This window comes from Adiantum capillus-veneris, chromosome 29 (assembly GCF_014529385.1).
Source record: "Adiantum capillus-veneris isolate H3 chromosome 29, ASM1452938v2, whole genome shotgun sequence".
Taxonomy (NCBI): Eukaryota; Viridiplantae; Streptophyta; class Polypodiopsida; order Polypodiales; family Pteridaceae; genus Adiantum; species Adiantum capillus-veneris.
In genome coordinates, this window is record NC_140959.1 from 41,359,192 (window position 1) to 41,385,672 (window position 26,481).

A 26,481-nucleotide genomic window follows, 5' to 3' on the forward strand; every position below is an offset into this window, starting at 1 on the left:
AGTATGGACACACTTTCCAAATTTTAAGCGCCCAACGGTCAAATGGCACGCCAGTGGTAATTATTACAAGGATGGGTCGTAGTCTTGTCCAATGCATGTCTGCCACGACAGCAAACAACGCACAAAAGTCTAGGAGCGGCGAGTGGTGGAGATTTTATGGCGCGAACGCGTTTAACAGTCAGGAGAGTTACCATTTTTCCTCATAAATCTCCTGCACGACGTTTCCCTCCTGTCAAACCATTCGCCATCGCCAAGCTCCGAGGTTTCTTTGCTGCAGCCGCAAACTTTGACCTCTGATGAGACAGTTGACTATCATATAGTCTTGCCAGCGACACCAGGAAATGGCTTCGACACGACAAGTAGCCTCCTTCACCTATTTCATCGTCATCGACCTCACAGTGTATGGGTAGAAAGAAAAGCGCAAGAAGATGCAGGAGTCTCTTGAGGAAACCCAGGCTATAGTTGTTGAGGCAAAGGCAAGCCTTCCCGTTCTTCCATACAGTAAAATCTAGCATTATGTATTTACTGATCAAGCAATGACTCTGCTACAACTCTGGGATCTTCGAGTTGTATTGCAAGCCACAAGGATTGCTTTTGATGCAGACATCATCAAGCAAGTTCTTGATTCCTTCGACGCTGAGAATGGTAGTGCCATGGTAAATGAAAGGAAGGTGTCGGTAACAGCAGAAGCCATAGCATTTGCATTCCGGATGCCCAATGAGCCCAAACCTTCTGTGGCAACTGCGCAACAAATAAGTATCGCTCTAAAGGAGGATGAAACGGGTAGAAGAAAGCGCAAGGCAAGTGCTCAAGGAGTTCTAGTAGCGGGACTGGAAGCCTCCGCTGCTTACAGGTTTGTAGTTGAAGCAGTAAGTCTTAAGAACAACCCAACGTATGTGTCAAAAAAATTGTTTGCTATGCTGTTGGTCAAGATACTGGATCCACACGTCCATATCAACCTTTGTCAAATTCTCTTGCATAATGCACTCCAGCAGACTGCCAAGCTAAAATCTCAAACTGTTTTCAAGGACTGGTATGTTTGGCAATTCCTGTATTGGGCTACTGCTGCAGATGTTAATGAGGAGGTAAAGCAGGCTTGGAGTGAAAAGCCAATTTTTGAACCAAAGAAAATTGAATTTCCTCAGACGACGAGGAAACAAACAGTCAAACCATTTCAACCGACCTGAAAAGGAAAGCAACTGCAGAAGAGGCTGGCAGTTCAAAGAAGCAAAAAATTACACTGGCAAAAAGCAGTGAATTTTTGAAGAAAATAGAAAGCCAGGTCAAGGCAGTAACCACTGAGAAAGCTGTAGTGAGTCAGACTGAGCAGCAATTTGCTCAAAAGACTGTGCCTGACCAGTCAGTTGTAAAGAATACAGTTGCTACTGGGTCTCGGAAAGATCATGGCAAGCCAGCCACACTGTGGAGCAGATAACAGACCAGCCACGGGACAAAGGCAAGAGTCAACTGGACAAAGGGAAAGGTCCAGCGTTCTCGACTTTGCCTGGTGGAGTTCCTACAAATACTGGAAACCTTCTGCAATTGGTAAAACAGGATAAGCTGCAGCAAATGTAGACTCAGCCCCATTCAAAGGGCATCTTTTGCTCAGCAAAGCTGATTATGCACCTCTACCCTATGTGGCTCCAGTAGCAATATATGAGCCTATTAATTCTGATCCAACCACAATCAAAGACAGATGTTTAGTCCTTATACAGTCTTCTTGGAATACCATTGTCAGTTGTATGGGACAACTGATGGAGGTTGCTGGATCAGAAGAAGAAGTCAAAAAGCTCAAAGCTGACTAGGCAGAAGCACATCATCAGATTGAAATGCTCCAGAAAGCCCAGGAAGTGTAGAACATACAACACAGGGTACTGGAAGCTCAATTAGAAAGGACTAATGAGTTGTTAAACAAAAAGATAGCTAAGGCTGAATCTGAAATCATGATCATCAAGAGTCAAAGGAATGAAGCACTGAGAGCTGCCGAGCGAGCTGAAACAATGCTCAGAATAAAGCGGGCGGAATTCAAAAAATTGCTACTGCACCATACAACTCTGAAGGCTTCTCTGACTGAAAGATATATCTACAATAGCTTGTCTGAAATTTTAAACCCATCAGGCAATGCTGTTTTCAATTTAGAGAATTTAAAGTCTTTGATGGAAAGTATGCAGAGAGATTTATAGGACAAGGTGGGTGAGTTCAATAATGATCTGATGAACCAAGCTATAATGGATTATATTGAGTAGCAGACTGCTTCGGATGAGAATGAAGAAGACGAAGAGGATGAAGTTGATCAGGAGGAGGATGATCAAGAGGCTGGGCATACAAAGGATGATGATGATGCCCCACCACCATCTCCACCTCCAAGACCCGGTACTGGTGGGACATGGCCAAATGAAGGAGGCCAGTCACAGCCAGACCAACCAGACCAGAATGAGGGCCAGCAGGAAGGACAGGACAAAGAGCACCAGTCGGGTGACCAGCAGACTGAAGAGCAGCAGCCCAGTCCCACTGGGAATCAGCCAACTGATCAGTTCCATCTCAACAGAGATGCTAAAGGAAAAATGAAAGTACAAGATGAGGGACCAATTGTTGATCATCAGAACTCATTGCAGCTCATTACCCTGAATAGGCAACTGAGACATCAACAGGCCTCCATCACTAGACAGTATCTGGAGGATGATGATCTCTGGATTGACTTGGAAAGATTTCAAAGACTATATGTGGGAGCCAGGGAAATGGTAGAACATTGGAAATCAGCAGCTTTCCATGATAAAGAAGCTTGTCACCTACCTGCACATCCCAGTACAGTCTAGCTGTTGGAACGAGTTTCTGAATGCTGATGAGAGAGTGGAAAACCCGCACTGGCAAAGGCAGTCTACTGCAGATTGTCTCTCCCTAGCCCTGGAACTGGAACTTTTGCTGGGTAACAAACCAACTTACCGTTGTATGAAGGATGTTAGGGTACAACTCAAGGAAGTTTTGGTACAAATGCAAACTGCCAGAGGTGTTTTGGAATAGAGAGTCAAAGCCATTCTTGAGGACCAGACAGCCACTAACAGAGGACCTCAAACACGAATGTCAGTCGGAGCACAGGAAACTGCTCTCCGGACACTGTTCCAGCTAGTGAGAATCACTAGAAAGATGATGCAACAGGAGAATCAGACTGTTCTCAATTTCTTAGAATTTGTGTCTGATTCTCCAGTTCTCTTGTATGCTGTTCCAGCAAGAGAAACCGAGCTGCCAAGATTATTTCCAGCGCTGTATCCTCAACATCAAGAACCAGTTGATCGTCTCACATACTTCAAAATTACTGATGAGCTTCAGGATTGGTATGAGCGGTCAACTGTGGAATGGAAGACTTGGCAGACGTTGTTCAATGATGCTCTCCAAATCAATGACATTCAGGCACTAAAAGAGGATATGGGCCAGTGGAAGATTCAAGTCAGATGATTGACCAGGATTACTAATTAGTTGCTACAACTTACGGTCGAATCTTCCAAATTACCAGAAAAAGACATTGCAGCAAAGTCGTGTCTAGCACCACAGTACAGGGAGATGGCTGAGATTCTTTTCGAAGCTCGAGTCAAAACTAACCAGCCTCTTCCATAAGGATGGATCCATACTGCTTCGCATTGTCATAAGCTGGCCAGAACTAGACTGAGTAAGGGCAGGCGTACACTCTATGATCCTGACACCAAAACCTATCATTCTCTCATGCCTTACGAAGTAGAGATGACCACCGACCGACGGGATCCGCTTGAGCAGGAGGCCATTTATCGACTAATTCAGAAGGAGAACGTTGGTACTGGGACTTCTCAAGAACCGTCCCGGTCAAAGAGCAAAGGCAAACGGAAGACGGTCCAATGGAAGGATACTGGGTAGTTTCATCTCAGAATTCAGTGGAGGCGACTTTTCTTCTCAGCAGGCAGGGAGAGATGACAACTCCACCTTGGCCTGGTGAGAGCCCCACCTTGGACTTTTCCGCTGCCTCTCGCATTCCCTGGTCCATCTTGAACTCCTACTCGTAATCTTTGAATGGCCAGTCTATCAGTGGTCAAGCCGGCATCCCAACACCAGAACCAGACGATGGATTTTTCAGTCTCACATCAGATTCAGACAAGGGAATTTTTTTTCAGAAATTTTGGAATCTTGCCAAAATTCAAGAAAGAAGGGAAGGATGTAGACGGCTGGATAGTCACTATGTGGGAACATCTTCTTAGAAGATGGGCAGCGAATTACTTAGTAATTACTATGGTAATTACTACAGTAAACACGAAGTGTATAAATAGGGCCTATTACATTGTTATCGGGTTGGCAATTGTTATCACTTGGGTTAGCGCTTTGGCTATAATTGTACTTGAGCATCATTGGCAGTATTGTCGGCTGTACTTTCTCTCTGTAATCATATTCGCTGTAATCTTGATCTGTAATCCCAATCATGGCATATATTTCAGTTATACTTACTTCTCATCTAGTCTTCTGAATCTGAACCTTATTCCAGTACCTAAGTCTGATTCTTATTTCAGTATCCACATTCTAGTTTAGTCTCTGATTCCTGTTCAGTCTGCTATCTGAAATCTTCCCATACTAGTAGCTGAAATTTTTCAACACTGGAATTAGCTGTCTCAAGAGATCAGCTCCAATTCCACATGGTGATAGAGAGATAGAAAGAAAGATAGTGAGCCTACTTGGTGCGTTCTCTAGAGATGACTCACTTGCGTGAAAGCTTGCTAACATGAGTGTGTGTGCATCAACCGTTGGAGTCGAGATGTAGACATAGCTTCTTTACATAGTACAAATCTCCAAAGAAAATCACTACACTAAGTCCCCTCTCTCATGGTGCAAATGTTGCCAATTCCTCCCACCAAAATACTGCCAAGTGCTGACCTCTGATGAACTTGCCCCCCCACCCCCCGCCCCCCAATAGTGACCTCTTAGTACCTTTTTATAGGTGTTGGTTACTTTAGATTAGGGTAATCTGGTGTGATTAGGACAATCTAATCAGGGGAGACAAAGCAAGGTTGTGGGCCCTGGGTGGTTGACCCTTGCTTTGTCTTGGGAAATATTATAAGGAAAACCTCTAGGTGGGTCTTTGTGACCATCACCTAGAGAGATGAGAATTTACAAATTTGGGATTATTTACAAGGTTTGGTTTGAAACTGGAAAAAAATGATGATAACCTACGCGTTTTTACTGAAGAGGGCATCGTGGACGTGATGCCAGTGAGGCAGCCTCGTTTGTGCGTCGATGTAGCACGTTCATCAATTCCGGGATCGGCCAGGGCATGCCTTTGGCGCCTTTGCTTGTTTCGGTGTCGGTGTCGCGAGATTTGGTCGTCTTCCTTCTTTCGTCCATATCGATGTCGTTTGGTTTCTTTTTTTTGTATTTTTTTTAGTGTGTACGTATACGCGTGCGTGTGTATGTATGTGAGTGCGTGAGCGTGAGTGTGTGTGTATATGTGTGTCGGCCAATGTGCGTGGGAACGAGAGTGATGATATATATATATATTTTTTTTTATTATTATTTTTTTTTAATTTTTTTTTTCCATATGTTTTTTGATATGCACGGGCTGCTCACGGGGAGCGCGACAAAGAGAGGGTGAGAGAAGATTGGGCGAGCATGCGCCGGGGGGGGGGGGGGGGGGGGGGGGGGGGGGGGGGGGGGGGAAGATGGGAGGGGAAGGGTGGTGTGTGTGTGTGTGGGGTGGGTGAGAGATGGGGTGTGTGCGGTTCTACTGCACCCACAGGGGCTGATTGACCCAGGCGAGAGAGAGCACGAGGCGGTATGAGGGAGCCCCGTGGTCGACAGAGAGCGGGGGGGGTATAGGCAAGTGGTACGCCAGAGCTGGGAAGAAAACAGGGGGGTGGGTATAGGGAGGAGAGTGAGGCCGAAGGGGTGTGGATGAGAGGGGAAATGGAGATATAGTATGGCAGCCCGCTAGGGATGGGATATGGATGAGCAGAGAGAGAGAGAGAGAGAGAGAGAGAGAGAGAGAGAGAGAGAGAGAGAGAGAGAGAGAGAGAGAGAGAGAGAGAGAGAGAGAGAGAGAGAGAGAGAGAGTACAAAATGCGTGGCGGCCCGCCAGAGGGGTGTGACAGTGGTATCCCGTCTTATGCGCCCACTGGGCCAGGTGATGCAGTGGTAGGGTAAGTAAGATGAGAGAGAGAGAGTTGGCAGAGCTGAGTAGTAGGAGAGAGAGACTCTGTCTTCTGGCGATAATGGAGAGGTGTGGCCAAATTGGTGGCGCCCCACTAGTGGTGGTGGTGAATGTTAAAGAAACCCTTTTTTTTTTCTTTTTTTTTCCTCTTGGTAATATGCTCTCCCCTTCTTGGGGTTTGGTTCTCGCGGTCGCGGTTTCAAAAACCGGCCGTCATTGTGTTATATAGTACCAATCTTTGGTGGTAATATGCCACCAAATTTGGTATTGTAATATTAAATCTTGATACTATGCTAAAGTGTTTTAGCTGATTGTTGTGTACAATTATTTTTCAAGCATAGTTATAAAGCCCGTTCTTATTGTGTAATAAGAACCCTTTTTGGTACTCTACAATAACTATCCCCTTCCTCTTTCTCATCCTCACCTCCCTTGCTCTCATCATCTCTCTCCCCTAACTGCCTATTGTCCTCTTCCTTCCTCTCATCTAGCCTTGAACTACTAACCTGGTAAATCCCACTTGTCTCTAAATTCAAAGTCACGTTTGTCACCAAGTAGCAAGTAGCAGAAAAGTACCAAAGCAATAGCAAGAAAAATTACGTGTACAAAAAGATAAAGTGCACTGGTAAAATTTTTCAGGAGACCAAGATACACCAACAATGATAATTTTCATAATTTTCATGCAAAATTCCACAGGCAATGTTCAAGCTTACAAAATACTTTACACATCGGGGGGTCAAAGCGGTACAAACACCCCTCCAAAGAGACAAAGTAGTTGGCAATGTAGAAGGAAAGTCATCCTTGACATCAAACAAGGGTGTGTGGTGGTTGTAAGTGTAGTGGGGAATTTCTCATCTAGCCACCCATAGATGCATGAAAAAATGACCTCCATAAGATACTTCGGCTTTTTCGGGTAATAATGTTTTGGCTCATATGGCCGAATGCAGCAACACAAGTCGTAATCATTCGTCAAGGACTTGTATCTTGTGTCATCCACAAGGAGGGTGTTCACTTTTATTGAATTGCGGATGCTTGCGCCACACTCTTCTTAGGAGATTTAGAAAAATAGGCTTGTCACCGGACTCCTCTGAAATTGATGATTGTGGGAGCCCACATCTCACATTGAGACCGGTCATAAATATCTATGATAGAGAAATTAAGCAAATAGAACAGCTATACAAATAAAAGTACCAAAGTAGCAAACACACAACATCAAAGTAGCAAAAAACCAAAGTAGTAAACATTAAAAAATTGTGTACATAGTACCAAACACAATACCACAATACCATAGAAACAGAGTACCAAAGACACAAATAGTACCAAATTTTGTACACAAAAATAAATAGTACCAAAAGTACCAAAGTGCCAAAGAGTACCAAAGTACCATATAGTACCAAAATGTGTACAAATCAATAGCAAGGTGCAAAATAGTAACAAGATAAGTAAAGCCAGTTTGAAATTTAAGCTTTGAGATTTAAGCGATAAATACCTAAAATGAGGTCTTTCATCTTCATCAGTTTAGGGAAGCAATCATTCATTATGGTCATCAAATTCTTCCTTTGACTTCATGACTAGAGCATCACTTCCTCAAGTTGATGATGAAGTCCTCCGCATCAGGTCTGACAAGATAATATTTGTATTGGGAGACGTGCACACCTTGGGGCCTACATCTCGTTGGGACTAGGATATTCCACAAACCTTTGGGTTTTCCAACACAATCCTTTAGCATAAATACATTGACATCCAAAATAACAAGGCACCTATCTCTTGCCATTACATAGGTCGGCATTGATGTACTCGGTCGTTCTTCATTTAGCCACCAATTGCCCCTAGCTATAGTACCACTAAACTATATGAGTAGAAGAACACAGTCTTTTTGCAATAACAAAATTGGAAATTAGGCACCATAAAAGTTTACCAATTTTTGACAGTAGGACATGACAATTTACAAGCACATTGACATCTTTCAAGAGTAGTGTGATGTGACACCAAATGCATTGACATAAGCAAAACGGGATGGTATTTGATATTAATCCAGAAGTAAGAACAAAATGCTATCATAAATAGCTAATTCTTTCAAGTTCGTAGCTTGAGGCCACAACCAACGGGAGGCTTTCTAGATTTCCCATTGAAGAGTTGGGAGAGGGTGGCTGAGTCAATGATATCACCTATTTCTAAGGGCGTTGCATCAGGTGTCTCCTCTGCACCTTGGCCTCCTTAGCACCTTTAGCCGTCTCTACACCTTTAGCCCCTTTGGCCTCCTTCGTGCCAAAAGCCTCCTCCGAGTCTCTCGGCTTCTTGGCACCTACAACCTCCTGTGCCCTTTGAGTAGGTTCTGTCGTCCACTTTGCCTTCTTTATCCTATTTGTACCCACCTTCTCCTTTGCAAATTTCAATGTTGCAGCCAGAAACTCTGCCATTGAGAGAACTTTAACTGCCATCTCTTCAGTTGGCTATTCTTTGCTGATCTTCTTACCTTGATCAATCTCCATTTCAGCAACTTCCTCAATTGGATCACTTCCCCATGTTGTACTCATGTTGTCTCCTTCCCTTTTACCCTGTTTTAACCCTCTCTTGCACTTCGGATTTCAGCTTATCTTCTCCCAAGCTTGAGTCCACAGTACCCTCATCCTCTTTCCCTTTTGTTGTGCTCGCATCAAGGTCTTGTAGTATATCCTGCACTTTAGCTTTCAGTTGATATTTTCTCAAGCTTGAATCTATAGTAGACTCAACCCTTTTCCCTTACATTGTGCTGACATCAAGGTCTTGCCGTATTTCCTGCACTTCAACTTTCAACTGATATTCTCCCAAGATTGATTCTATATAGCATAGGATTAACCCCGTTACCTGCACTCAACCCTTTTCCCTTCCATTGTGCTGACATCAAGGTCTTGCCGTATTTCCTGCACTTCAACTTTCAACTGATATTCTCCCAAGATTGATTCTATATAGCATAGGATTAACCCCGTTACCTGCCGCCTGCTGTGATGGCATCAAGATCTTGTAGTATTTCTTGCACGGAATTGTAAGGATCTTCCTGGAACATGTGAGTCGCATATGACTTGCTATGACCATGGATGAAAGATGAGATTAGATCATCAATTCAAATGATATAAGCATAGTGTCTAGCACAACACCCCACTTACTCTTCAATACCAACCTCCCTAACACTCACGTCTTTGCCTCCTAAGGGACTGTGATGTTGCAACATTTCTTCACACAAATATCTTTTGTTCTCAACATAGTGGACAATACTCATGCCGGCAAGGAAGTGTGAAGGTACCAACCACGTAAGAAGCCTCCAAAGCCTCCCCTCAAGCATCACAAGTACCAAACACATAAATTGTGTTTTCAGAGTCCACAACATGGGACCTTGGAAACAATATGTATATCACCCCCCTCTTCACATCAATAGACAACTTGCTTACAAAATCGTAATGGTCTTGGTTTTTCAGGAACTCATTGAAGAGCTTGACATACTCCATCTACAAAATAGACATACTCTATTAACTTATCTACCAAGGAAAAAAATTAGCAAGGAAGAACACAAGCATTACCAAAACAATAAAAAAATAGTACCAAATGAACTTCATCCGAGTACCAAATAGGGACCAAGACAATATCAAAACAGGTAAAATTGTACTAAAACAATTCTAAACAACACTTTATTGCTGCAACGAAGTACCAAAAACTTCCAAGAAAAACCGAAGGAGTATCAAAACAATAATATATAGATAAACAATGGAGTACCAAAAGAGTTTCAAAACAATAACTCATAGTACCAAATATGTAGCAAAATAGTACCAAAACAAGTCAAATGGAACCAAAGTAGTTCTAAATATCACTATATTGGTACAGCAAGGAACACAAAACTCATAAGAGACACCCATAAAGACCCAATGAGACCCAATAACTTGTAATAAAAATATTCCAAACCAGTACCAATTCACCAAGATAATTCAAAATAGTACCAAATGAAGCACAATAAACACCAAAAATCCCAAAGATGGGACCAATATAGCACCCAAGACATATTTAGCAATTCCCAAATAGTACCAATGGAGTATCAAAATATTTTGAAATAGCACCAAAAGTACCAAAGACATTAACAACATAGTACCCAATTCAAACTCAACAGTACCCTATAAGACCAAAAAATATGTAACTAGAAAGTAGCAAAGCAATATGAAAGGAGGTGAAAACAACACCAAATTAACAAAAAAGCACCCTGAGTAGCGAGGATTGTGCCAACATAGGATCCAATAAAAAACAAAATGTATAGTATATGAGTACCTAAAAGTACCAAACCAATACAAAAATAGTCCAATGGAGTACCAAATGTAATAAAGAAGCACTAAAGTTTTTCAAGGAAAGTACTAACATAGAACCTAGTGTTTAAAAAATATCCAAATAGTTATATAAAGTAGCAATATAATTCAAAAATTACCAAAGCACTATAAAAATATTTCAAGAAAGTACAAAAATAATTGATTCAGAATAGTCCTTAAGGTTACCAAATGATTAAAATGCAACAAAAGTACCATGGATTGTGGCAACATAGCACCCAAGACAAAATCGCCAGTACCTTATAAGACACAAAATGTAGTAACAAGAAAGTACCAAAATAGTTCAAGAAAGTATCAAATGAAACAAAGAAGCACCATAAATTACTAAGGAAAGTATCTAGACAGATTCTAGTGTTAACCAAAGTACAAAAACAGCTAGAGAAAGAACCAAAATAGTTCAAGAAAGTACCAAAAGCACCTGAAAATGTCAGCAAATAAACCAACCAAGAAGTCAAACATGCCAAATCACCAAACCATGTGCAAAAGAAACACTTTCAACAATCATACACAATGCAATAAGCTAGAAATACAATACCTCCTATTATTGAACCTCAGCTTGGAGCTTCTAGATATGTTTGGAAACCTGTGTCATTGTAACAAGCACCGACTTGCTCCCAGATCGCTCGGCCTCAAACCCTTTGATCTCTTCATCAAGGAGAGGGATTTTCTACAGCAACAGAACAATGCACGCTTGGAGGGCATTAATGTCCTCCATAAAAGAAATTCCACGCCCTGTTTGCTTGAATAGAGGCCTTCAGGTCAGTTAGGTTTGTCGATCTTGGATGTGACACCAGTCTTAGAAGTCATTTTTTCAATGCCTCTTAATCATGTGTGTACTCAGCCTCAACCCCTCTGCTAGCTTGCTTTGGTTCTGTGTAGATGTTGTTACCACTTTGAGTCATCCAAGCCTTGTTATCTGAACGTAGGAAACTTTTGAGGGAGGAACCATTTTGCCTCCTCAATCCCTCAATTTTACGATCAAGCCCGCCATTCCTAAATGCTATCATCTGCAACACTCCTTCCCCAAACCAGGCCCAGGGTCCTCTATGCCCTGTTGGGTCTTTTTTTTTTGCTGCATGACATTTCTCAAAAGCATAGCACTTAGCGATTTTGTTGGTCAATTCACCACATCAATGGGGCCCTTGATAAATTTTGGAGAATAGAAATTTTCATTCTTCCACCAGATGTGGCTGCAAATGGTTTAAATAGATCCTGTTGTTCTTTTGGTACATGTACTTGAAAATAGTTAATGTAATGGAAATGCCTATGAACATTGAGAATAGCGTAATTAAGAGAACTATAGTGAGAATTTTTATGTTACTACTTTGAGAACATAGAGGGTGAACTTAACTACAGGTAGAAACATAACCATTTTACTTAATTAACTTGGCATGAACAATACTTTTACATTATAAATTCTCCCACAAAGAGAGACTTGGTACAATACAATCTTTGTGTTCCTTGTGACCTAGGTTATGCCATGAAGATGGAAAGCTTGATGCATCATGAGCATAACATAAACTTTGTAAAAGAACTAACCATCCTCGGCCTCAATTCCAAGGCCTCAAACAACTTTGAAGGTGGAGAGAGCTAGCAGGGAAGAGGAAGAAGAATCATTCATAGGAAAAAGAAACATTTCCTCACTTATCATTAATTTTCTTGCTTAGCATAGCATAATAGCATAGTAATGAAGATGGAGAAGATGACAAGCTTAAGCATTGAAGCATGGCTCTTGGTTGGATTTGCATTCCATAGCCAAGAGTGTTGGTGTAGGCTCTCAACTTCTCAAAAATCTTGGAGAAGGAGATGGATTTCTTGCCCTTTCACCAAGTAATAATGTGTGAAAAGCGAGTGTGTGAGAGGGTGTATACCCCCAAGCACACCCCTTGCTTGTTTTGGTCGACCCCTCCTTGTAGCTCAAGCTTGAAGCTAATTGGACCCCTCTAAGCCTAGCCAATCACATGCACAATGCATTTCAAGAAACATGGGTAGTCTTTGGACAAGTGTCCTCCTTACCCCTTTGAGAGAGAGAGCTTGAAAATATCTAGATATTTGTTTAATTGAACTAGAAGCTCATTGGATCCCTCTTTAGCCCAGCCAATAGGATTCAAGCACACTATATTATTAACCTTAAACATCCACACTTCCAACACCATGCACTCATGACAAACTGCCTAACAACTTCTCAGATGCATTTACAAAAATCCGCCATTTTCACAAACTTCAGTTAACTCTCACAGACATACTCTGCAGACAATCACTACTTCATCTATGTATTCAGAGCACCAGGTTGACAAGAATACAAAAATGAAAGAAGACAATAGTGTATGACAAAATTGTATTCACTTCCTTGACACAGATATAATCTTCCATTACATCTGCTGCATCAGCGCATCTCTCCTCTCGCTATGCACGAACACCCTTTTACATAAAACATCACATCCCTTCACTAGGATCCCAAAAGACACAGTATCCTATTAAGGTCCATTACATAAGTTAAAACCCAAAAAGACTAATCCTCCGTGGTGCAACCTGAACACACACCATGTGCCTAAGCACAGGGAGATCCTGACATGTGTCCATGTGCCCCTAGAGAAAGGGGGTGTCCTTTGGGTAAGTAAAAGGTTAAGTCCGAGATTCCCCTAACTTTGGGGCTTTCTTCCTCCTTTGTAGGGTCGTTTGAAAAATTGAGGATCTTGCATAGAGCCACATACATTCAAGCATGCGTAGGTGATTGCATCTGGAGAGAGGCCCTTTCTTTCTTTCCCCGCCCTATGGGGAAAATCTTGCAATCAATTCATTTTAAGGGACCACACTCTGGACAAGAATCTCCTTGGGCACTTGCGTAGAGCCACATGCCTTCAAGATGTAAGCATATCCTTCAAGATGAAAGTTGAATGTGGAGATATGCACTTGCTTGGCATCCACTAAAAATAGCCCAGAGCTTTTTGGCCATGCTCTTGTTGCGTACATCCTGCAATCAATGCATTCCAAGAGGAGACATTCCGTATAGGAATCTCCTCAAGCCCTTCAAGCGCTTTCTTAAGCACGCCACATTTGGCATGCATATCAACTAAGTCTCTAACTAACAATATAATTGTGAATTTTTGTGCCCATATTAGCATCTTGGGTAGAGCCCCATCCCTTCAAGATGCATGCATAGGTGATTGCATCTAGAGAGAGGCCCTCGCTTTGCATCTGCTAGAAACATACTAAAGCTTTCTCTTGTGGGGCAAATATTGCAATCAATGCATTCCAAGAGTCCACACACTCTAGATAGGAAGCTCAAAACAACACCTAGACCTCGTTTTCACTACTTTTGTGGTGCGTATCTTGCAACCAATGCATTCCAAGAGAAGCCATTCTTGTCTTTCAATGCGTCCAACATGTAACATTTTGAGAAAAATGGTCATTAAGAACATGCCAATGTCATATTGCATCTAGGAAAAAAATCAAAGCATCCTTGCTTGGCATACCCGCATATAAAAGCACTCAAAGAGACTTCGTTTGGTGAGAAACCCTCACTTTTCATGTGGTTAAAATAGCCAAGAGCTGCCTTGCCAAAACCATGTCTCTCATATGCAACAATCAACGTGCTCCAAAAGGTGACAATTTGTAGTAAAAGCTTATCCAAAACTAGCACCACATTCGGCGTACACATATATCAAAACATTGTTAAGCATGTCCTGCAGCCAACTTTCTCTAGGGGATTCCATCCTTGCCTAGTTTACTTCCTTCCACAACCATGTTGGGCATATCTTGCAGCAAATACATTCCAAGAGATGACATTTTTGGACATAAATCTCATGAAGAACTTTATGTGCTTTCATAAGGACCCCCATTAGACATACATATCGACCAAAGCATTTCCAAGCACATGTTTCTCCAATAACCCTCTGCTAGGGGAGGACATTCTCTCCCTGGCCTTTGATTTCAATTTTCATGTTGAAGGTGAAGCTCTGCTGATAGCAGCTCCCTCGGCCTTTGTTGGGGTTCTCATCGTTGGAGAACTGATGCGAGAGAGTAGAGCTCTTGCAAGTGCATGAGATGCTAAGGAGAGAGAGATCTTAGGATTATGTAAGGCAACATGTGAGAGAGCACGCTATGCAGCTCGAGTTCAGACACAATGAAACAACTTTGGAACCACCACATCCACTCATGAAACCACTACTCTCACATGGGGTGGCCCATTATGAAATTGTACAAAGAGTTCTTAGAAATACCATTATTTCTAAAAGAATAGAAATACAACTCCAAAAATTCCCTCCACAGTACCAAATAGGTGGAAAAAAATTGGACCTTTTTTTGTACCACCAACCTTTGCTTTCAGCCTAAGGAGGTAAGTTAATGCAATAAATTTACATTTGTTGGAATTAGGGTTGGAGGGAACCACACAAAGCTTAGAGAAGATGAAGAAGTTCAAGGCACATAATAGAAAGTGTATTGCTTGGTGCACAATAGAAAGATAATTGAGCCCTAGAACGACGGGCGTATATATAATGCATAAGGGGGAAACCTCATAGTGAGGAAAAAAATGCCCCGATGGTCCTTAGTTTCTCTCACTGAGATCAAGCTCTATGCTATCTTAGGAGCATAACACACATGTACTAGCATATCAGATCCACCATAGGGTAATGACAAGCATACATGTCATGCACCCTCTATGTCATTTGATGATCCATCAACCAGATGCACACAAACAAGGCTCGCACTAGCAAAAGTGCTAAAACACTCACAACATGATGTGATGGAACATTGTATGCTCATCTACCAGCCATCAAGAGAAATCGGCATCTCTATCATACATAAAAGAAAGAATAACACGACATGTAAATGTGACATCACTGTCACTAGCTACAAAGCTATCAAGAGCAAGTGGCATCTCTATTAGACATAAAAGCAAGAGGAACACTAGAGGAAAATGTGACATCATTGTCATTAGCATACAAAGCTACCTCTCTAGTAAGTGTCAAAACTATATTTTCATCATGCATACTTCTGTGTCATTGTCTCATGCATTTAAATCAACAAAGTTTAATGTGACCTATGTGACCACAATGCCAATATCTCAAGTGTCGACATGAATGAGATGGTTGTCTCACATGAGTCATAGTTGTGGACTTAGAACGGTCACAGATATCAATTTCCATAAGTGAAGCTATGTCTCTACAACATGTACAATATCAATGAGCATAAACCAATGACAAAGAGAAGTGTATCAAACCAAAAAATGAGCTTGTAGTGCTCAAGTGCATCAATGCATAGAATCCCCCACAACAGTGTAACCATACCATGCTCTACAATCATCACAATAATGAAAATCTCAACCATAAACCACATCCAAGATGCTAAATCGGCTCCACAATGTACATACAATGGCAATCCACACTCAAAGTATATCAATTGAGCGATTGCACATTGCCAAAAGAGGTGCAGACCAAAAAGCTAATCAATGGAAAAAAAATGCTCTCAAGAGAGCTCACAGACACTCAAAGGTATTATGCATGTACAAGGGACATCAACCATGTGCCATAACCATATGAAAATCTACAAAGATCATAAACCAAAGCACCAAATTGGTACCAAAGAGTCCTATGAAAGCCATCTCCATCTGTATATTGCCAATGCCATCAATATTGCCTAGGTTGAAAATAGGTATTCGTAGGCCAGATCTACCATCTCCTTTTTTATCCAAATCTACCAAAAACCTCAAACCTCAAACCTCAAGCTCTACATAAGCTAAAATTTTATCTTCAACTCACAATTTATGTACTCAACTTTGAGCACCTATCGTGCTTTCAAAAGTGCATCCTACTCGCACACATCACACAAAATAGAAATCTACTTTTTTTTGCATATAGTCAATCTGAGTTAATATCAACAAATTGGTGAGAAATTTGTGGAAAGTTTCTTTTGCAAAGTTTTAGACCATGTCAAAATGGAGGGAAGTCATGACTAGAAGTTTCAAATCTACATTCTACAAGGAGAAAAATGATTCGCAAAACTGTGCTGCTACGCACACAGTTTTTAGGACAACATCTTCATCTATGCACTAGATTTCGCACTTTCTTTTGAGCTTTCACAAGAGAATACATCACTCTTAGATAAGATCACTCACACTCTTTCATTGTATTCTTATTAAGCTTCCAAGATTTCTCGATCTCTCCATCACTTAGAGAGAGCAAGCTATCACCTCAAAGATATGACCCCAAAGCTCCTTGGAATCGCCATGCACTCTGATACCAATAGTGTGTGTGTGTGTGTGGGGGGGGGGGGGGGGGGATGGGGGAAGAGAGAGAGAGAGAGAACATAGGATGAAGGTGGAATAGCTAGCCACAACATCAAGAGAGAGAACCCCTTATTTTTCTATCTAGTAAATAATAAGGTGTGTACAAGTGATGGCCAGCTGGACGTCTTTGGGGCATTCAATGCGGGTAAGAGGAGGCAAGGTGCCTTTACCCTGATAGTAGCATTTAAATTAGCCTTGAATTCAGCAATATGTGTCTCATTTGGACCAATAATCAGTAAATCATCCATATATAGAATGATGATGAGAAATACATCACCCTCATGTTTTACATATAAAGTGCTTTCAATTGGACTGTTACCAAAGACTAATTTAACCAAATGAGTGTCAAGTTGTCATGCCAAGCATGAGGAGATTATTTTAACCCATACAAAGATTTCTTGCATTTGCACACCTTTTTTCTTGTCCTTTTTTGACAAGATTTGAGGTTGCATTACATAAACTTCCTCAAATATATCACCATTCAAGAAAGCAGTCACAATGCCTAATTGATGTACATTCTATCCAAAATGAACTCTCAATGCACATAAAAACTACCAATAGCCATTTGATAAGTGGGAGTAAAAGTTTCTTCCTAATCAATGTAAGGTCCTCCTCCTAGTCCTTACTCTTGATCGACATATTTAATTCAATGATCGACATTTAGAAAACGATCGAGTAAATTTGGGCTATAGTCAAGCACCCTAGTTACTCATGGGGCACTTTTGGTTTACATCATGGGAACGTGGATATAACCAATGTATGAGAAATTAGTTTTATCTCAAGAAAAAATTACCTAAGGAAACAAACAAAGATATGGATAAGGATAAGGTGAAAAATTATCTTGTTGAATAAGCCAGTTGTTGAAGAAGTAGCTTTTTAAATAAGACACTTGTTGAAAAAGTAGCTTGTTGAAGAAGCCACTTGTTGAAAAAAGTAGCTTATTAAAAAGATTTGAAAAGGAAGAAAGGCAATCAAGATATGAAAAAGTAACTTATCAAGATAAGTTAAGGGCCTTATCAAATTAAGCTTCTCTACTTGTTCAACACTTCCCTTCTCATTTTTGAAAGTGCAAGCTTAAGAGTGATCTTGTGAAAGCCAAAGCTAATCCTCTTTTACACACACCTCCTACACAGACCTCTCCCTCCAAGACAAGCCATATCCATAACCATAATCAAATTTATCATTACCCCCTCCATCTTATCTCTCTTTAGGAAGATAATGGGCTCTAGGAGGGCCTCTTTATTTGGTAGTTTAAGGAAGTCAAACCTTTACTATCCAGAAGTAATTAAAGGACAAATTTTGGATTCAAACAAGAAAAACGGCTAGTTTATTTGAATTCAAATTCCCCCCCAAAATGGAGTTTAAAATCTAGCGGGTAAAACCATATCTTGTAGCATATCTATGGAAAGAGATCAATGTGTAGATTTGAGCGTAGATTTGTGGGAGTTATGGAGGGCTAAAAACCATAAAATCGTACACCTCCTTTTGGGGAGAAAATTGCATCCTTTGACCAATCTTACACATCTCTTACACACCCACCATTCTTGCACGCATGGCATATACCTATTCGTCAAAATATTAATCACCTCCATAAGCTCATTGAAAATAAAGAGGCCCTCCTAGACCCCATCCTCTTCCTAATGTCCTAACCTTCAAGATTTCAAACTTGAATCTTCTTAACCTCTCATTATTCCAATAGCCAAATCGATGGTCTTCAAGCGGAGTGAAGCAGCAAAGAGCCGGCTATGTCAACACACTTCATCGTTACTCTTCCAAAGCAAGGAAAAAACCCTATGATATACACAGTAAGGTAAGGTTATCTTGCTATTGCTGATTCTTTAAAGAGATTTACTTTGATGCTTACTTAAATTTATGCTTAAGCTCTCACATTTTCATGAGCAATATTTTTACCTTAGGAGGAAGACATAACTTCTATGTTGGTTGTATATGTGCAAGGTTTTGTTTAGTAATGTAAATTAAGTTAATACTTAATTTTCTCAAGAGAAAGTTGAGGTTTTGAGGGTTAAATTACAATAATCAAAGGAAGTTATTTGAGAAAGAGGATTCCTCATAAGGTCATTCCCTCCTTCTCTCTTGGCAATTGGAAAACCCAAATCTCTAAGCCTCTCATAGCTATGTAAGTAATCCTCTCCACGATAGAAGAGGTGAGTATAAATCCCATCTTAAGAATATTTTATTAAGAATTCATACTCCCTTGCATGAGCATTCCTCACTACACGATTATATCGACTCTTAGGAACTATGCATTTTACTTTTATACTATCATTCATTGAAAGGTTCTACTCTTAAACAATCAAGCATCAAATCTTGCATAATCACTCAAAAGAAGTTTACGATGGTAAGTTGGTGCACTCTAAAGTTCTATGTTTGCAATTCATATACCAAGCTAAAGTAAAGATAATCCTAAAGAGCATATACATTGTTCTTTCAATTTGTTTTGCGATTGAGATATGGGGGCGGGAGTAAGGGGATAGCTTCATGGATGTCACGATTGTGTTGCTTGATCATAAAACTCCCATCACTTCCATGGAGATACCCCGTGGATGGAAAGTGATGCATAGGAAACAATTGGGAATCATCCAAGACGGGGTTAACTTGAAACTTATGCTGAGACAAAACCTTACTCCCAAGAGACTCGTTGTTTTCTTAACGTCTTCTTTAAGTAAATATTAAAATGAAATAAGAACTAAAGGATTATAACTCAAGTAACTTAATTTAAATTTAAACTAGGATTAAAACTTTACTGAGAAGATTTGACGTGGATAGACCTATCATAACATATAATATTTAAGTGTGAACTTTGTCTTACATGTTTGGAAAAAGGCCGGCACATGTGTTTACCTATGGGATGCAATGGAGGATGGTCCTTTCTGGCTGGGATTGATTATCATTGGTCTATGTTTTGAGCTCGGGTTCATTCAATGTCCTAAAAATGGGATTAAATGGAAGTGTGTCTCGACTGGGTGGTGAGACCCACAGATGCGTTTGGAAAATCGGTCTAGTCTAGGTAGGCTTGATGCCAACAGGAAAAGGATGAAGGAAAATGGATCCATGAAGGGATCGGATAAGGGAGGAATATGTGATTAATCAAGTAACTCTTCTAAGTGTTTGGTAAAAAATGAACCTTGGAAAGGCTAGAAACCTGAGTGGGTTATTTTGCAATTGTCCTCATTAGTCAAACCTTTGTTCTGCTTTACAAAATATTTATTTAAAAGGAAAATAAGGTAGATTAATTGTAAGCCTTTCGAAACAATGAAAAGAAAAATAAAAAATGGAAGTTGTGTAAAGACGTCGCCTCCACACGTGGAGGAGGAGACAAGATACCCAAGTTTTGGGACGAGGATTGGGATATGCCTGAAGAAGTATATATGATTTCTTGAAAGATAACTAGATATCTATAACACTAGACTCGTAACATGACACTTTTATGTCCTTCGACACTTTTGTGTCCTGTTCAAGTGACCATTTTTCTTGAATTGTTGAAGAGTATGAAAATGAATTTCCAGATGCTATATATCCACAAAGTTGCCTTATGAGCTGAAAAGACTTGACATTTTTTTGGAATATCGATCTCATAATTAACCTTACTCTTGCACAACATTTTTTAACCTAGATTGTGTGAAAAAATGGATCCTATTTTTGGCTTTTTAAAAACTTTTTTGCAACTATAGCACTCTAAACTTCATGTTTTTGAGGTTTAGATTTCTAGCATGAGTATAAGTCTTTGTAGTTTTCAACACGTTTTGATCCTTCTAGGAAGAACTAAGTGTTAAAATTGAAAGTTATGACCAAATTACAAGAATTACCTAATCTTGTTTTTTGACCAAAATTAGCACTTTTATGATTTATTTGGTGGCTTTCTTGATATTCAAATGCAACTTTGATTGTGTAAGTGCTATGTATAACATAGATCTAATCTTCCTTGAGTTTTGGGAAACCTAATATGCTATATAGAATACTATATGATGATGACTGAGTTTTTCGATTGTGAAGAATACGAGACATTTTAGTGTAGTAAGTGTACCTTTCTCAATATTTCTAGTTTCTCAGGACAATTGTGTGTATTTTGTAGGCAGTAACCGTATCTAATCATAAACTAGAAATTTGGCTAGATATTGAGTAGTTTCTATGGGATTCTAGAGGCCATAATGCTAAATCCAGTTTGTCATGTTTGCTGTATTTAGCACTTCATCATTGTCCCCAAGGTTCCACTTAGTAAGAGATCCATTATTATTTTGATATTTCCATGGCTCCTTTTGGTTTCAAAGGCCCAAAGAGAAATAATAACACATGTATATAGTATCTGTGTTGAGCGTGACTATAGAAACTTTGATAATAGGTCCGCAGAATGGTAAAAATGCAACTTTTTTGTACCTATTTTCTTTTGCCCAAAAAAAAATAGTGAGGCGAAAGTAACCATATGTTTTGACCACTGACCCATTGAATTTAAATGCACTGGTCCATCAACTTTGGAGGCTTGTTGTGACCAAGCCATGAGAAATTTTACAAATTTCTCATTTTTGCCACATGTAGTAGTCTTTGAACTATAATCTCATAAAATGATTTTCAAAATGAGTGGATCTATTATGGTTTTTGATTTTTTTTTTCAAAACCCTAAAAGGACACTTTTATGTCCGGGCAGGTTACCAGATAAGTGTTAATAATAGTAAACAAAAAGGAAATTAAACATTCTAAAAAGGATAAAGGTGGGAACGACCCTATAAATGCACACTTGCAAGGGTATGAAACAGATTGCATGCTGCTTTCAAATGCTTGAAATGTATTCCTGGTTTGACATGTTTGGAATATTGTTTTCTAGTATCATAGTATTACCTTAGAAAGGTGTATTTATCAAACGGTTTGATGGGAGGGTGAATTTTGGAGGGTTAATTTGTTGGCTGAAAAGTTAAACCCAATTTGATGTTGTCCATAAAGTTAAGTCAAGAGTGGGAGAAAGAGATTCATGTAGATTATAAATACATTCACTTTAGGGGAGCGCATTGATGGAAATGCTTAGTCATAACCGAGAAAAAAGCGTCAGTGACCTTGAACCAGGGGTGAATTAGAGACTTACCACCAATTGACCCTGGAAGGTTGAGTTCAAAGTTATTCTGATGATAGGGATTGGGGAGATGGATTGATAAGCAAAGGCATTTGGGGCTAAGATATTTGTATGAAATAAGTGAATGCTATCACCCCCTTGAGTTAACATCAAAGAGCAAGAGGAGTCGTGTCTTTGTGTCGGTCTCACGCGAGAGGGATGTCAAGTATCACGGTGTATCCATTGGAGATGGTACAGTCTTTGTTCCCTGGCATGGCCCTCACAAGTGGTATCAGAGCGTAGTTTCTATCCTTGGCTAGATAATATTTTTAGTATGAACATTTGTAGGAAGAGAGTGAGGTATTGACAAAAATGACATGGGAATATTAAGAAGTGGAAGTTCTCTTGTCCATTCAAGAATAAATAAAGATAGTTACTTTAGAAAAAGAAGAAGAAAACAAAGAGGAAATGATAAATAATTTTTTCTACCTCATTTTTCCTACCAAAGAGAGAATTGGAAATTTGCAAAGATAGGAGACCCAATACAATATATCTTGAATATTTCCTTGGACCCCATGACTACGATTTAAATAATCTTTGTCTAAACATGGTGATAGAAAAAAAATTGGGAGTAGGTCCCAAGTACTATTGTTAGACCCTTGTTGAAACAAATTGGCATTGTAATGGGACTCGCAAGTCAATTTTTTAATCCTAGTCTATAATATTATATTTTGCATTACTATGAACCCTAGGGATTTAAGGACAATCCTCTCAAAAGCATGAAATGGAAGAACTTAGCATGCTCAAAATGTTAAAGAATTACTTTCCTTGATCATTAACCTTTTGCCCAATTATTGTTTTTTTTTATGCCATCCTAAAGAGAATCCATCTTATAAAATGTTTGTCTTTTGTAAAATTTAAATCTATCCTTCATTATTTGTGAATCTATCGCAAAGAGGAAGTAGTTTTTGTTTGCCACAACCGTAAAATATTCCACGTAAACCCCCAAGAGATAGAGCTGCTTGGAATTCACACGTAGCTAACACTTCAAATTCTATGCTTCTTGATACACGAGCATCATCAGCACCTCAAGTTGTCCATATACCAAATCAGATGCTGCTTATTGTCACACTCGTAGAGGATTTTGGGCATGACAAGAATCTTGAGACCTTGCTCAAATCTATGCAACCGCATCCAGCTGTAAGGCACAGATGATGATAAGCCTACTCAACTAGAAAAAAAGGATGCCATAAATTTCTCAAACATCGATCTCTGATTAGGCTTCTACCAAGTTGGGATCAAAAGAGAAGATATTCCTAAAATATCATTCCATACAAGGTTTAGGCATTATGAGTTCGTAGTCATGCCTTTTGGCCTAGGTAATGCCCTTACCACCTTTAACTATCTCATGAGTGACCTTTTAGAAAAGAGGTAGATGATTTTTTCGTGTAAAGTTTTATGAAAATTTCATATTTTCAAACACATAGGAAGATCAAGAACAACATATACACTGTGTTTTGGGAATTCCTAGAAGAAGTCTAGTTATGCACTAAGCAAGGCAAGTGCTCTTTCTTTGAGGAAAAGGTGTATCTTCCTGTTGAAGATACTTCCTAAGAAGATTGGGAAGGTCTTATTTCTCAATTTCCTCACCTTTTGTAATGTGTTCTCTCCTTTTTGTCATCCTATTAATCTTCTTTGACTGATGTAATCAATGAGTACAAGCTCTGTCTTGTTACCTTTTGTGCCACTCAAGTAATGCCACCTTTTGTAATACGTCTGTTTTTGCTACATGATAACATAGATTATTGTTATCCTTTAAATTTTGTAACTCGAATCACTGTATAGAATTGAAAAATAAAAATACAAATAGACTTCGTTAAGTCCAAAATTCTCTCAGGACTTCTTTAAGATACCAGATACAGGAAACTAAGAACGAAATTTAAATGTATTCGTAAAGAGAAATCAAAGAGAGAAGGATTTAGGACAAGAACCAAGATCTTAATAAACCACAAACTTGTTAAGAGATACAATAAAGAGAGATTTTTTACAATCCCACAAGCCCATTCATCACATGATCACAAAAGCAACTATCACAAACGGGACACATATTAGGCCTTTCATCCATAGGAAGAATTCCTTGTGAAATTGTTGTACTCGTCTCTCTAGTATGAGGTGAGAAGTTAAAGGGACCTCTAAGAGGTAAACCAAAGTGAGGGTAAAAACATATCTTTTGATGAAGAAGGAATTGTGTAAGCAAAAAGACTTGTTCAAAAAATCCATGACACATTGACCTCATCACGCAGCAATATCAAGGACCCAAACCCATAGCTTTAACACTAGTTCTGTAATCGGACACTCAAATGTCCTGAGACACTAAAGTGTCCTGTTTTTCTAGCAACTTTTCATAATTATTTGGTGAATCTAGAACGAAAATTCATAGGTCATGTTCATATCTTAGGTTAGCTATGAGGTGAAGAACATAGCCAAATTTTACTTTTGCCAAAATTAGTACCAAATTAAGATTATAATGATAAGTTTGAAGATGAAAAAATCATAAAAATTTAATGCGATTTTAACAAAATTTTCATAAATTGAATATAACTTCTCATCAAAATAAGATTTTGCATAGATTTCAAGGTGTATGGTTAGGAAAAAACTTATCATAGCAAGAAACTGAGCTTCATAACCTAGTTATGGGACTAGATTTTTGTTACAATCAAAAGACCAAAATCTTAAAAATGCTTACAAAGAGAAACATTTTGGTCTTTCAAGGCCTCTTTCATTAACATGATGAGGTTATGGGACAAAACCTAAGGTGTATAATGTATCTATAGGTCAATACCCATCAACTAAGCATTTTTCAAGGGTTCAAACTCATAGGCATCTTGTAATTTAAGCTCATTTTTAAAAAATTATAGTGTGTAATTTTTTGCAAAAAAAAAATATTACTATGAAAAACTAATGAAAGTGTGTATATAAATCTCCCAATTGTGTCCATATGAGGTACTTGTATACAAATAAGTGCGATGAACGGAAAAACCCAAAAGTGGACTTTATTTTAAGGCTTATCTTTGATAAATAAAAAATCATAATTATAACATGCGCAATTTTTTAGATATGCCATAAATCACCAAATGTGGCTTGCATAACCATTCAAAATTATCACCTTATGTAATGGAGTCATAGATCTAGTATATATGCATCATAAGAGATTGTAAACTTAGATGAACTAAATGTTTTTTGTGATCATTAATTGAATTTGTGTATGTTGTATATTTAACACACAGGACTTTCTATATTTAATTCTAGTCACAAAGGATTTTTTTCTCACATGACAATTGCAAAAATATCAAACACATATATAAGTAACTACCATGGATTATTGCATGTACCCTGCTCATTTTTTTCTTAGGCTAGAATATGAGTTTTAATGAAACATTGAATGCTATTTTGCGTAGGTTCTTTTCATGAGTGTAATTACTATTGAGGTTATGATAGAAAATGAGGGATTATAATTTCTATGAGTACTTTGAATAACAATTTTTAAGTTTTCAAAATCATTTCTTGAGATGTGTTGCAGATTTCATGTACCATTTTATTTAAATTCGCAAGAAAAGGACACTAAAGTGTCCTTTTTGGTACCAAACTAGTGTTAATAACCATTGCCGAACAAACATTGTTGCGAACACGCTCCCGACCCAAAGTGTCACCCTTGTTACGCCACAAAACATCCACAATTCGGTGTGTGCGATTGAAGTTCCCAAGTGAGGGAAAAGTAGGCACCCATAATGCTCCACAAAATCTCTCCTTACAGATTCACTTGTTTGCTGCAGATGAGGAATGGCCACGGATAAAACAAGCTCTTGCCACCGATCCATAAAGTAAGGTAATGAGAAAAGAGAAAAACCTAAGAAATTTTGACAAGGAGATGGAAAGAAAACGGAAAGACAAAGGCAAGAATACTGTAAGAAATGAAAATATTGTGTCTTATATATAGATGAGCCAGCCTAACGAAGGCTAAATTAGCGTTACCTAGAGGTTGAAAGTGTAACTTGAAAATGAAGATTTACCACATTTCTTATTTGTTTCGAGCTAAGGACATCTCTTTCTTTTTGTTGGGAAGTTTGTAAGGTCCTCCTAGCCTTTACTTTGGACCGACATATCTAAGCCATCTACTTTTAGAAAACGATCAAGTAAATTTGGTCTATAGTCAAGCACCCTAGTTACTCACGACACACTTCCAGTTTAGACCACGGGAATGTGTATATAACTAATGCATGATTTGTTGTATCTCAAAAAAAAATTGTTTAAGCAAATAAAGAAAGATAAGAATAAGGATAAGGTGAAAAAGTAGCTTGTTGAAGAAGCCACTTCTTCAAAAAGTAGCTTGTTAAAAAATCATTAAAAAGAAGAAAGGCCATCAAGAAATTCAAAAGTAACTTATTAAGTTAAGTTAAGGGCCTTTTCAAATTAAGTTTAAAAGGAGGCCTTCTCTACTCGTTCAACACTTCCCTTCTCATTTTTGAAAGTGCAAGCTTAAGAGTAAGCTTGTGAAAGCCAAAGCTAATCCTCTTTCAACCGGCTACGTCAATACAATTCATTGTTACTCTTCCAACGCAAGGAGAAG